This window comes from Hevea brasiliensis, chromosome 7 (genome assembly GCF_030052815.1).
Source record: "Hevea brasiliensis isolate MT/VB/25A 57/8 chromosome 7, ASM3005281v1, whole genome shotgun sequence".
Lineage (NCBI taxonomy): Eukaryota > Viridiplantae > Streptophyta > Magnoliopsida > Malpighiales > Euphorbiaceae > Hevea > Hevea brasiliensis.
In genome coordinates, this window is record NC_079499.1 from 34,446,795 (window position 1) to 34,460,955 (window position 14,161).

General features: G+C 33.1%; 1 non-coding gene across 1 annotated transcript; it reads right to left on the reverse strand.

Moving 5' to 3' along the window:
• Positions 1-13,837: 13,837 nt before the first annotated feature.
• On the reverse strand, positions 13,838-13,944 carry LOC131181832 (small nucleolar RNA R71). Its single transcript, XR_009150308.1, has one exon. It is a non-coding gene; the product is annotated as a small nucleolar RNA R71 (small nucleolar RNA).
• Positions 13,945-14,161: the final 217 nt, after the last annotated feature.

Here is a 14,161-nt window from a genome sequence, read left to right on the forward strand (position 1 = left end):
TTTTGAGTTCTTAATCCAAAATAATTATTTTCTTCTTCTAATTAATTTATATCAAATATAAATTAATTAATTAATCTCTATTAATTAATTTCTCATCAATTAAATTCATATTTAAACACTTTAAATATAAATTTAATTTATACTACACATCCAATAATCTAGATTTGGTTTCAAGTCATGCTAGGGACTTTGCAATTTTATTGCAAACCAAATCTATTTAATTAATCAATTAAACTCTTTAATTAATTAATTAAATCATATTTAAATAGGTGATAACTTGTGTATGTGTGTGACTTACTAGGCTCATCACTAATTGGCAATGAGACATGATATCAACTCTTAATATCATCGAACTCTTTCTTACCATAAATGATTTCTCTAAATCATTTTATGAACCTCATAGACCATGGTTAACACCTAGCATAGCATGCCATGGCCACCCAATTAGTAATAAGGTTTACCTTAAATGAACCTATAATCATATGTTACCATGCACTAGAATCTCTCTGCATAAAATCCCAACTCAAGCCGAGTCATGGTTTATGTCAAACTCCATTTGCTATGAATATTATGTTCTCTTTTAATTCCAGTTCTTGATTAAAAGATTTTTCTCATCGAAACTCTTTCGAATAAATCTATCTGTCTGGCCAGAACTTGAAACATCAAGAACAATTAAATGAACATAGGATTTTAACTCTATTTACTTAGAGGAACAGATTCCATCTTGATCAACACCTACCTCCATATATAACTAGTAGGAGCCAACAGATGCCCATATACCCATACAGTACAAGTATGAAAGCAGATCAAACTCAAACTACCTATATACAAGATAACTGCTATCTCGTCTAAAGATTATATGCATCGATATGATTTATGACAAAACATTGACAAGAGTAAACTCCATGTGCTTGTCATAAGTGTCACCGTTCGGCCTACTTATCATGTATAAGTGCCTATCATGTTTGTTATATGGCATGAGACTCACCATTCCATCTTATTTATATCTCATATAAATAACTTGGGAACAAACATGAATACAATTTTTATGGATAAGTCATGTCCTTATTATGAAGTATCCTCGATTGTGAACCTATTTATGATACTTTGTGCTAGAAATATTGTCACTCATATTCTTAACAACTTAAGAATAATATTTCTAACAAAATATCAATGGACCTTTTCTATTACACATAAATATATTATGTAAACGGAAAAGTGGAAATGCCTTTTATTAATAAAATTATGTACAAGATACATACTAAATGATATGCTCTAGGGCATACTACTAACAATCTCCCACTAGCACTAGAGCCATTCATTACAATACCTTAGACCCATCTTCTCAAGATGTCAGTCTAACTGAGCTTGTGACAAAGGCTTAGTGAATGGATCACTGAATTTTTCACCGATGTTATTTTTCTGCATGGCTATATCGCCTTTGCCCAACTATATGTCTGATAATGTGGTAGTGCCTTTCTATGTGTTTGGATTTTGGTGAGACCTTAGTTCCTTAGCCTGTATGACTGCTCCATTATTGTCACAGTGTAGTGGAACTGCTGACTCAATGGAAGGAACTCGTAAGTTCATACGAACTTCTTTATCCAAACAGCTTCCTTTGCAAGATCTCGATGCAAAGAATATACTCACCTGCAGTTGGAATATGCATCGTGCTCGCTTGGAACTCTTCCAACCGATCGCACCTCCATTACAAATGAACACATATCCAGAGGTAGACTTTCTATCATCGATATCCGATTGGAAATCGAATCGGATAACCATCCAATTGCAAGTCTCCACCTCCATAAATCAAGAATAAATCCTTAGTTCTTCTTAAGTACTTAAGAATATTCTTGATGACTATCCAGTTGTTCCAAACCTGGATTGGATTGATACCGCTAGTCAAACTAACAAAGATATGCGATATCCGGCCTAGTACACAACATTGCATACATTAAACTTCCAATAGCCAAGCATATGGAATCACGGCCATCTTATCTCTTTCTTGAGTGTCTTTGGAGACATCTCTTTAGAAAGGTGGATACCATGTCTCATTGGTAACAATCCTCTCTTGGAATCAAGCATGTTAAACCTCTTTAACACCTTTTCCAAGGATAGACTTTGGGATAAACCAATTATTCTTTCGCTCTATCTCTATAGATGCGAATCCCAAGAATATAGGTTGCCTTCCTAAGTCTTTCATGGAGAATGTATTTGACAACCATACCTTTATAGTCGTCAACATACCGTATCATTACCCATCAACGATGTCATCCACATATAAGACAAGGAAAGTGATAGCACTGTCACTAACCTTCTTATATACACATGGCTCATCCTCATTTTTGATAAAACCAAAAGATTTAATGGCTTCATCAAAGCGGATGTTCCAACTCCTCGAAGCTTGTTTCAACCCATAAATGGATCGCTTTAGCTTGCATACCTTGGAACCATCTTGGGATTCAAATCCCTTAGGTTGTTCCATGAAAATGTTTTCTTCAATGTATCCATTGAGAAAAGTCGCTTTGACATCCATCCGCCAAATCTCATAATCATAGTATGCACTATTGGTAGTAAAATCCTAATTGATTTAAGCATGGCAACAAAGTAGAAAGTCTCCTCATAGTCGATTCCTTGCCTTTGGCGAAACCCTTTCGCTACTAGCCTTGCCTTATAGGTCTCTACCTTTCCATCGTAGAACCAATTTTCTTCTTGAAAACCCATTTGTTCCCTATAGGTACAATACCTTCGTGTGGGTCAACAACATCCCAAACTTGATTCTTATACATGGAATCAATCTCGGATTTCATAGCATCAATCCATTTTGAAGAGTCTATATCTGATATAGCTTCTTCATAGGTAAGTGGATCATCTCCATGATCTACTTCTTCATGAGTAGACAACTCTTGTTCTTCTTCATGAAGAAAACCATATCTCACTGGTGGGTGAGATAACCTGGTTGTTCTACGAGGAACAGCTGTAGATGTTTCATCAATGGGTATAGGTTGACTAGATGGATCTATATCCATCCGATGCTGGTTGGTCGAATTCTCCAATTCTAACTCTATTTGCCTTCCTTTGCCTCCTTCTTGAACAAACTGTTGTTCAAGAAATGTGGCATCTCTACTTATCACAACCTTTTGTGAAGTAGGCAAATAAAAATAATATCCAAAACTATCTTTTGGATATCCAACAAATCGACCTTTTTCTGATATGGTCTCCAATTTATCAGTGTTCATCTTTTTGATATAAGCTGGACAGCCCCAAATCTTAACATGCTTAAGACTTGGTTTTCTTCCATGCCATATCTCATAAGGTGTGGAAGAAACTGATTTTGATGGAATCCTATTCAGAATATACAAAGCTGATTCTAATGCAAATCCCCAAAAGAAGATTGGCATATCAGTATAGCTCATCATACTACGTACCATATCCAATAGGGTATGATTTCTCCTTTCAGATACACCATTCAGTTGTGGCTTTCCTGGAGGAGTCAGCTGAGAAACAATGCCATGCTCTCTCAAGTATTCATCAAATTCAGTACTCAAATATTCACCTCCACGATCTGATCGAAGAGTTTTAATATTTTTTCCTGTTTGATTTTCTACTTCAGATTTAAATTCTTTGAACTTTTCAAAGGATTCATGTTTGTATTTCATCAAATACAAATACCCAAACCTTGATTTATCATCAGTAAAGGTAATAAAATAATGAAAGCCCCCTCTAGCCATTTCTTTAAACGGACCACATACATCACTATGTATTAGTTCCAAAATATTTTTCATCTCTTAGCCCTTATCCAACAAAGGGTGATCTAGTCATTTTGCCTTGAAGGCAAGATTCACAAGTTGGAGTAGGCTCAGAGCCCAATGAGGATAGAATCCCCATTTTCTCCAATTTTGCAATCCTATCTTCTGCAACATGACATAATCTTAAGTGCCAAATACATTTTGAACTTGAGTTGGTTTTCACCATGGCATTGCATTCATTTAGATTGCTATACTTTGGCCAGTGGAAACACTTTCTTACTGGCAATGGAAACACTTTCCTATTGGCAGTGGAAATACTTTCCTTTGCCTTTGTCAGCGTTGGTCTTCCTTTTCTGTTTAGCTATTTTATTGGAAGGACCAGAACTGAGGTTTCTTTTTCTTATTGCCCTTCTTCTTGTTGGACTTTCCACAGGAAGAAGATGCAACCAAAGCTACCTCTTTCCCTTTATTGCTGGCATATTCTTTTAGGCAATAACCGCATGTTGAGTAAACTAGCTAAGGTGCATTCCTATTTAGTCATATGGAAATTTGTCACAAAATTCCCAAAAGACTCGTGAAGGGATCAAGGATCAAATCCGTTTGTAGTTGGAAATCCATGTTGAAGTCAAGATGTTCCAACCGCTCAATCACCGAATCATCTTGTGGACATGATCCCCAACATTCGTCCCTCGGAGACATCCTCATACGGAATAGCTGTCTAGATATCTCATACCTAGCATTCTGCTTGTGCTCACCATACAACTCTTGTAGGTGAAGGAGGATCTCACTCGCACTCTGCATGTTCTCATGTTGCTTCAGAACTCATTACTCATGGAAGCAAACATGTAACACTTAGCGCTCATATCATGCTCCTTCCACTTGTCCAAAGTTTCATGTTCCTCTTAAGTGGCCTCTGGAGGTAAGGGACCAGAACATTTGAATCTAGAACATATCCTATATGTTCAAGGTTCAGACAAGTTTCAAATTTCTTAGCCAATCGGACATATTAGGTCTGTCAACTGTTGTGATCAAGTATGCTTGCAAGGATATTGGATGGTGGTGGTTGTTTTGTGCTCATTTTTATCGTAAAATTAATCGCAGAAAATAACCATTAATTAGTAAATGTATCATGTAATTAACCAAAATGATTATGGTCTTTTAATCAAATTGGTCCTCCCACTAACTTAGCGAATCCTACACTTCCAAAGTAGAAAGCGGAAATCCTAGTTGGATGGATTTCTAGTGGGTGATTAAATTCTTATAATTCTATTGATCATCCTCAGGTACATCCATTATTGGAATTACAATAAACTATAAGTGAGCAACTCCTTGCCCATCACATCTCATGTGAGGTGCAAGCCCTTACCTAGCCCCTAATGCTCAAAATCTCAGTACATCCATTATTGACTTATCTTGCATTAGTTAAGTTGATCCCATTGAGCCAGTAACTATGCAAATAATTTTAATGTCCTCAGGTACATCCAATATTGGCCACCAAACCATTTACATATTTACAACATCTCATGCTTAACAATTATTCTTAAGAAAATCTCTTAAATTAATTGCATCTCATGCAACTATTTAAAATTTCTTAAAATAATTGCCCCAATGGAGGGCTTATGTTATAATTACTTTAATTATAGCATTTCCAACTTAATCATTTGTTTGGAAGATTTTATAGCCATCCTAATTACTATTAAGGTCTCACTTTGCACATTATCCATTTAGCATGCATATATCATATAATTGCATACATTCCCATACATCTCATGCATTCATGGATACGCGAAATATGGTATGATCATGGACTTTCTAAGGGATTCAATTCTGAGCCACCAAGAATTGAATCAGGGCATTCCTAGGTGCATTTCATTCATTCATTTATTTTACAAGAGTTGCTGAAGGAGTACATAATCAACACTTGATCTTGAATTCCTCCCACTGGTCCCACCAATGCTCTTGACCTCCTTGAACTTCTTGCAATCCAATATTACATAGTAATCCTTGGCATACCAAGGCGAATTTACAAGAACTTAAATAAATGAAATTACAACCCAAAAAATATTACAAACTTAATAACACATGCCCAAAATAAATTAAAATAAATTAATTAATTTATAATCCCAAAGAAACATAAAAGAAATAAATCCAATCACATTGGTCTTTTATAGTCCATGATCATCCATCATGCATATCACTATTTAACAATTAAATAAAACATACATACTTATATTAAATTGAATATCTCATATTCAACTTAAAATCCAGATTTGAATATGATTCAAATAAATTTAAAAATTCAGATTTGAATCTCATTCAAACAAATTTAAAAATTCAGATTTGAATCACATTCAAACAACTTCAAAAATTCAGATTTGAATCACATTCAAACATTTTTTAAAAAATCAGATTTGAATCACATTCAAATATTTTTTAAAAAATCAGATCTGAATTTTATTGAATCAATTTTAAAAAATCAGATTTAAATATGATTCAAACAACTTTAAAAATTCAGATTTGAATCACATTCAAACAACTTTTAAAAATTCAGATTTGAATCACATTCAAACAATTTTTAAAATTCTGATTTGAATCATAATTTAATTGTGTGATTAAAACAACTAATTAAACACTTTAATTAGTCAAAGAATAGGCCTTAGATCATACAACAATTGCAGAATTAAAAGCCAAACCTTGAACCACCCAAGGAACCATTGTTGCCGCCACCAATGGTGGCTTCACCATGTGTGACGCCACATCTCATGATCCAACCAGCAATGAATCTCTTGATCTCATGATCAAACACACAATTAAATTATATAATCAACAATCTAAATGGCAAATATAGTGGCTCGATACCAATTGAAGGAACAGGCGTGAAAAACACAAGATTATACCATTGAATTCAAAAATTTTCACCTAGGGTCACATGCACCATGCAAGATTTATTTTTATCTATTTGATTTCAATGATAAACAACATATTAAAACTCTTTTAATATGTTTTTGGATCTGTATTTGCCATTTAAGATTTTAAAATTAATCAGATTAATTTTAGAACCCTAGATTAAATCAAGAACGATTACACTAACCTCTTGATGTGCTGCAGAGTGTCTGCGCCTTTGAGATTCGTCTTCAGGACACCAGATGTTGTCCCTCTAGCTTGTCCACACCAAGAACACCTATGGCAGCCCTTGAATGGCTTCTAAAGCTTTTTCTATTAATTAGAAAATCAAGTTCTGCCTTTTAAGAGATTAAAGATGTAAACAGGACACTAGAAACAATTTCTAGTGTTCTTAATTCAAGAGATTGATGGCTAATCTCTTTGAATTGATGAGAGATGAAGAGAAATAGCTGGAGAGGCTCAAAGTGGCGTGACATATGAGAGGAGAGGCTGCTGGTTATGTTTTCTTTTCATAACCACACTTAAATAGCTAGGTTAACACATTAAACCCTAGCCACATGTCACCTTTTGATTAGCTCTAGGTTTAAGTGACCCAATCACATTGTGCCAAGTGTCAAACCTATATTTAATCTTGATTTTAATCATCTTACATGATTAAAAATATTTGGCAAGCTTATGTGTTATGCCATGTGTCACCATCTCATGGTGCCACGTGTCACACTGCAAAATGACCAAAATGCCCCTGTGTCTTAATTTTGAGTTCTTAACCCAAAATAATTATTTTCTTCTTCTAATTAATTTATATCAAATATAAATTAATTAATTAATCTCTATTAATTAATTTCTCATCAATTAAATTCATATTTAAACACTTTAAATATAAATTTAATTTATACTACACATCCAATAATCTAGATTTGGTTTCAAGTCATGCTAGGGACTTTGCAATTTTATTGCAAACCAAATCTATTTAATTAATCAATTAAACTCTTTAATTAATTAATTAAATCATATTTAAATAGGTGATAACTTGTGTATGTGTGTGACTTACTAGGCTCATCACTAATTGGCAATGAGACATGATATCAACTCTTAATATCATCGAACTCTTTCTTACCATAAATGATTTCTCTAAATCATTTTATGAACCTCATAGACCATGGTTAACACCTAGCATAGCATGCCATGGCCACCCAATTAGTAATAAGGTTTACCTTAAATGAACCTATAATCATATGTTACCATGCACTAGAATCTCTCTGCATTACAAAATCCCAACTCAAGCCGGAGTCATGGTTTATGTCAAACTCCATTTGCTATGAATATTATGTTCTCTTTTAATTCCAGTTCTTGATTAAAAGATTTTTCTCATCGTAAACTCTTTTGAATAAATCTATCTGTCTGGCCAGAACTTGAAACATCAAGAACAATTAAATGAACATAGGATTTTAACTCTATTTACTTAGAGGAACAGATTCCATCTTGATCAACACCTACCTCCATATATAACTAGTAGGAGCCAACAGATGCCCATATACCCATACAGTACAAGTATGAAAGCGATCAAACTCAAACTACCTATATACAAGATAAGCTGCTATCTCAGTCTAAAGATTATATGCACGATATGATTTATGACAAAACATTGACAAGAGTAAACTCCATGTGCTTGTCATAAGTGTCACTGGTTCGGCCTACTTATCATGTATAAGTGCCTATCATGTTTGTTATATGGCATGAGACTCACCATTCCATCTTATTTATATCTCATATAAATAACTTGGGAACAAACATGAATACAATCTTTCTGGATAAGTCATGTCCTTATTATGAAGTATCCTCGATTGTGAACCTATTTATGATACTTTGTGCTAGAAATATTGTCACTCATATTCTTAACAACTTAAGAATAATATTTCTAACAAAATATCAATGGACCTTTTCTATTACACATAAATATATTATGTAAACGGAAAAGTGGAAATGCCTTTTATTAATAAAATTATGTACAAGATACATACTAAATGATATGCTCTAGGGCATACTACTAACATCTAAGGGGTTATTCGAAGGTCTAAAACTCTTTACATACATCAAAAAAATAATTTTAGGTCCTTTTAAAACCCAATACAAATATTTGACAGATTACTCAGTATATATGTAACGCCTTCACTTTAGACAGTTTCGAACATTCTATTATTCTAGTAATTGATGTCTGTCTTGATGGTTAAGATGACTAGAACCACTCTTAATTGAAGTGAGGAGTCATAAATTATATAAGGGTTAATTAGTGTTAAAAGTACTTAAAAGAAATGGATTAGAAATCAGTTAAATGTGCTTGAGTTGCAACGATGGGTAACTAGCACGGAAAGTAATATAAATTAGTATTCGGGTATGTTTTCCTACTCCAATCAGTGTGGGATCTTGTGAGACACTTAATTTAGACTTAAATAAGGTATAATAAAGAATTAACAAGTTAAAGAAATAAAAAGAAATACTTAAGTTGCATTAGAATGTAGAAAGGGACATGAATGGCATTTTTAAGGAAGGCTAAGGGTATTTTTGGAATAAGGGATTGGCATGTGACTTACACATTCAATTTACAGCCATAAAACCCTTAGAAATTCAGATTAGAGGGGAGAAAAGAAAAAAAAAAAAAAAAGAGAGAGGAGAGAAGTGGCCGAATTGAAGGGAGGGAAGGAGGAGGAAGATTCAAGCTTTCCAATTTTGATTTTTCACTTCTAAATCAACGTAAATTACTTTCTAATCACTTCTATACAATTGATTTCTAATTTTCCTTTCTTAATTTCAAGAATTAGAAGAAAGAAAACCTAAGGTTTATGTTGGCTTGAAATTTGAATTTGAAGGGAAATGGAGGGATTAATGAATTTAACTTGGTTTAACTAATTTTTCTAGCATATTTTCATCATTTTCATCATTCTTAACATGAAACTAACACTAATTTTGTAAAATTTAACAAAATCAATTTAGGGTTCTAAAGAGGAACATTCGACCAAGATGGGAAAATTGGGTAAATTAGGTTTTGATTCAAATGAACAAGTTAAATGAGCTAATTAAGCATCCTAAGCATAAAATATAGCATGAGAACATTTAATTAGATGGTGGACTAAATTTCCTATGAACTAAAGTGTATGAAAATGTGTTAGAATGTGAAGAAATATTCTTTTTGGGCAGCCTTTATTTGGTGTTGGATGGATATTGGTTGGATGGTTGTGAATAGAAAGATTAAAGTGCATTTGATAGAGAATAAAAAGGAATTTTCTGGGGGTTTGAAAAATAAAGAAAACTAGTTTATTTTGGCATGTGAATTTTGCAAACCAAGTGTTTGATAAAATACTTAAATGAACTTAATGAAGCAAAGCAAATGATTAAGTGGTTAGAAGATAACTATGATTTCAGATAGGTAAATTTTTAAGAAAACGATGAAACTAGTTTGGGTAGAAATGTTTAATTGCTAATACAGACTAAATAAAAAGAATAGTTGAGAAATCTATTCTGAAATGTCTCTATTTCTCTGTATGACAATAGTTCATAAAGTGAAATGGTGAAGGGTCTTGCATAGGAGTTAAAGCAGCTTATCTTAGAGGAAAAGAGGTTTGTGCACAACTAGTACTAAACTATTATGTTTGTATGTATTTATATTGGAAAAGAAAATGGTTTTCTATTATATATTTTATATTCTGCTAGATATATTTTTTATTACTAAAGCTGATTGAGTTACATTATTGTTATAATGAATTTTTATTTTAAAATATGATTTATGTTGTACTTTTGTGAAATTGTGTAGCATAGCAAAATTTGATTTGTAGTTCGAGGACTACCATGTAATGGACTTGGATATAGAAGTGAATATGATACTGTGATTTCAAGAAATAAATTCATTTTGTGATTTTCATACTTTTACATAAAAAAATTGAATTTATGATATTGTTTTCATATCTCGCAGCTAATAATTAACATGGTTATTACCCGTCCCTCATTTATTGAGGTGACACTAGTGTTCGGATGGATATGATATGGATAGTGTGCACATATTGATATGATATAGACTCCCTCATGTATGAGGTGAGATGAGATTTAAAGATGGCCCTTCGAAATATAGATATGGTTGTGGCAGTGATATGGATAATGTGTATACATTGATATGATATACACTTCTTTAAGTGTGAGGTGAGATGAGATTTGAAGATGGCTCGTCGGATTGGCCTTCCATCAAGCTGATGAGATTAATATTGGATTTGGAAGTGTGCAAAAGTGTTTAAAAATGATTCTTTGTTGAATAATGATTTGAATGAAATCATTTTCTATATGTTATCTTTATCATCACGTTCATTTGTAAGTATAAATGAGTATTAATTTTTCATGGCATGCTATACGATGTTTTTACTTAGTTTATTTTTTTTAATATTTGTTGTGCACCACTATGCACATTTGTACTCAACTTTAGTTGTTTTTCTAATTAAAGCATATAAGGGAAAGGAGAAGAATTCAGGAGATTAGGAGTAGTAACCGTTAGAAGAAAATCAGGAACCACACAATAGCTTGGTACACATGGTTTGGTTCCTTGATTTTATTTACATATGATGTCAAATATATGCAACAGAGTGTTTTGTTGATAAGTGCATAATTTATTAATTTTACTCCCATCATGTTTAGCATTTCTAGTTTTTTTTTTTTTTTTTTTTTTTTTTTTTTTAATTCAGTTGGTTAGACATTTTGTATCAATTAGGCATGATCTTAATGAATTTTTGGAATAAAGGCATTAAATTGGGGAATTTCCAACATCTTTTTACCTTGACGTTTGTTTGGTTTTTTAGGTGAAACTTAAGTTTTAGGTTTTCAAATTGACTGTTGTTTGATCTGTTGGAAAGCTAAGATAGAGCACTACAAACATCTACGAGGGACCAAAACCCAGTTTAGCCTAAAAAATAATCAAAATTAGCTCTGAAGCCAGAATAGATTTTTAGTATGGACTTGTGAGACCATGTTTGGTGTTTAATTCATATCTGGAGCTCTAGATGTCCAATTGAAGCAAACTCAGGCCCATTTGAACCTTAAAGGCTGCCTCTACAATTGTTGTAAAGGGCTGGAAGCGAGATAAGGCCGTTTTAATTGTCAAAAACAATAGCAAAATCGTCATTTTGGGCTGGATTGCCTAACAAAACCTGTTTTGGTTTTTGGCCCATAACTTGGGCTGTAGACCTCTAATTTGGGCAAATGAGTAGTCGTTGGAAAGCTAAGAAGTAGGGCTACAACTTTTCTGAAGAAGTCAGAGATAGAATCAGAAGGAAAGTGGCTAAAAATTGGCCATGATTATAGAGCAGAGAATCTATCCTTTTGAATTTTAAAAATTTTCCAAGATTAGTTCTTATCTGTGGACTAGGTTTTTGATTATAAAGATCATCTTTAGCAGCAGGAGAGAAACAACTTCGACATCTTCAACACCTTCAAAACCTTTATTCTCCATTCACATTCATAGTTTGAGATTTCTCCATTTTATTTTTCTTTTGTAAGCCATGAATATGAGCTACTAAGTTTCTAAATTCAGTTCAAGGGATTTTAGTTCTTATGCATAATTTGTGAGACCAGGTTCTTAATTTAAATTATACCTTTTTGAATATCTATTGTTTCTCGATTTCATTGCTTTTGACCTATTGAATGATTTGCTAAAAAGGCCTATTAGTTAATTATTTGATGTGATTAATTGCTAGTTCATCTTCATAACCCGTAATTGTTGTGTAAGATTGAATGTGAGTAGCCATTAGTTTTTATTGATTATGATCCAAGTTTTCAATAATAACCTAAGAAAATAATAGGGTGAATTAAATAAATTATGCTTTATAAATCGTTGTTCAAGCTTAACTACTTCTTGTTCTTAAAGCAGTTATTAAATTGATGAGGATTGCTTAATACCAATTCAGTTAATAATTAGAGTCAACAAGAGTGCTGGGCTCGAATTGATGAGTATAGGGAAGTTAGGGGTTTTACCGTGCTGTTTGGTAAATCTATGTTAAGTATTTAATAAGAAATAATTATATTTCTTTTGTCTAAGATCAAGTCATGCATTGGAATGTGAATTACCTTGGACTGAAGTTTGTTTAAATTGAGAGTTTTATACCTAAATTTAGTTCTTTAATTTATAAACTTGACTTTTTCTGATTTAGTGTTAAACGCCCCCCCTCCCCCACCTTTTCTTTTTTTTTTTCTGTTACACACGTGTACGAAATTTAATAACTCAGTCTCTAGGGTTTGACCTGGATTAACACTTATTGTATTCAATCAGAAAATATTTCATTACTAGTAATTTCAGTTAATTTTTGGTGGAATCGGCAACCATCAAAATTTTGGCATCATTCCTGGGGACTGAAAGTTTATTGGATTTCGTGTTTTTAGTGTTAGGATATTTTCTTATTAACTCTATTTGTGAAGTGTTGTTGTTTTTAGGTTTTTGGTGAAAATTATGGTGTTACTATTCATCAACAGAATTTTAGTTGAATTAGGAGGGCGATCTATACTTGTTTTGAAGGAAACGATGTTCTGAACAAGTCCAATAAATTCGTAGGATTCCTTGAGGCCAAATTCCATCTTTTTCTAGGGTTTTGAGGCTTTTTTTGTTTTTTAAATTGATTTTTTTTTTGTTTATAACAAGAACTTCTCAATCTACTGAATTGCTCTTTGATCCAGAAGTAGAAAAAACAGCTAAATAGTTGAGAAAATTGGCTAAGCAGATTCTGAGTACATCTGAAGGAGTCTAATCCCCAAGGGAATTAAGTTCGGATTCAAATTCCGAAAACACAACCATGACTGCTAGGACTTTGAAAGAGTTGGCTGCTCCTGATCTAAACCAACAACCTTTGTATATTCAATTCCCTGCTTTAAATGTTGGTTTTGAGTTAAAGTCTGGACTAATCCATTTATTGCCTAAGTTTCATGGTCTTTCAAGTGAGGATCCACATAAGCATTTAAAGGAATTTTATGTTGTGTCCTCTAACATGAAACCTTAAGGAGTTTCCGAAGACTAGATTAAGCTTCGAGCTTTCCCTTTCTGACTGCAAGGCACAGGTAAGGATTGGTTGTATTACCTTCCTTCTGGCTCTGTTAACTCATGGAATGAAATAAAGCAGATATTTTTGGAGAAGTATTTTCTTGCTTCCTGTGCTGCCAACATAAGAAAAGAAATTCGTGGCATCCGGTAGTATAATGGAGAGAGTTTGTATGAATATTAGGAGCAATTTAAGAAGCTCTGTGCAAGTTGTCCCCATCATTAAATAAGTGAATAGCTTTTGATTCAGTATTTTTATGAGAGACTTCTACCGATGGATCGCAGTATGATAGATGCTGGGAATGAGAATGGATCACACACCTAAGAAGGTTAATGAGGTAAGTACATCTAACCTTGAGAAACAGATTTTTAATTTAACTTCTTTGGTGAGGCAATTGGCTGTAGGGAACATGCAAACTGTTAAGGTATATGTGATTTGCTCGGG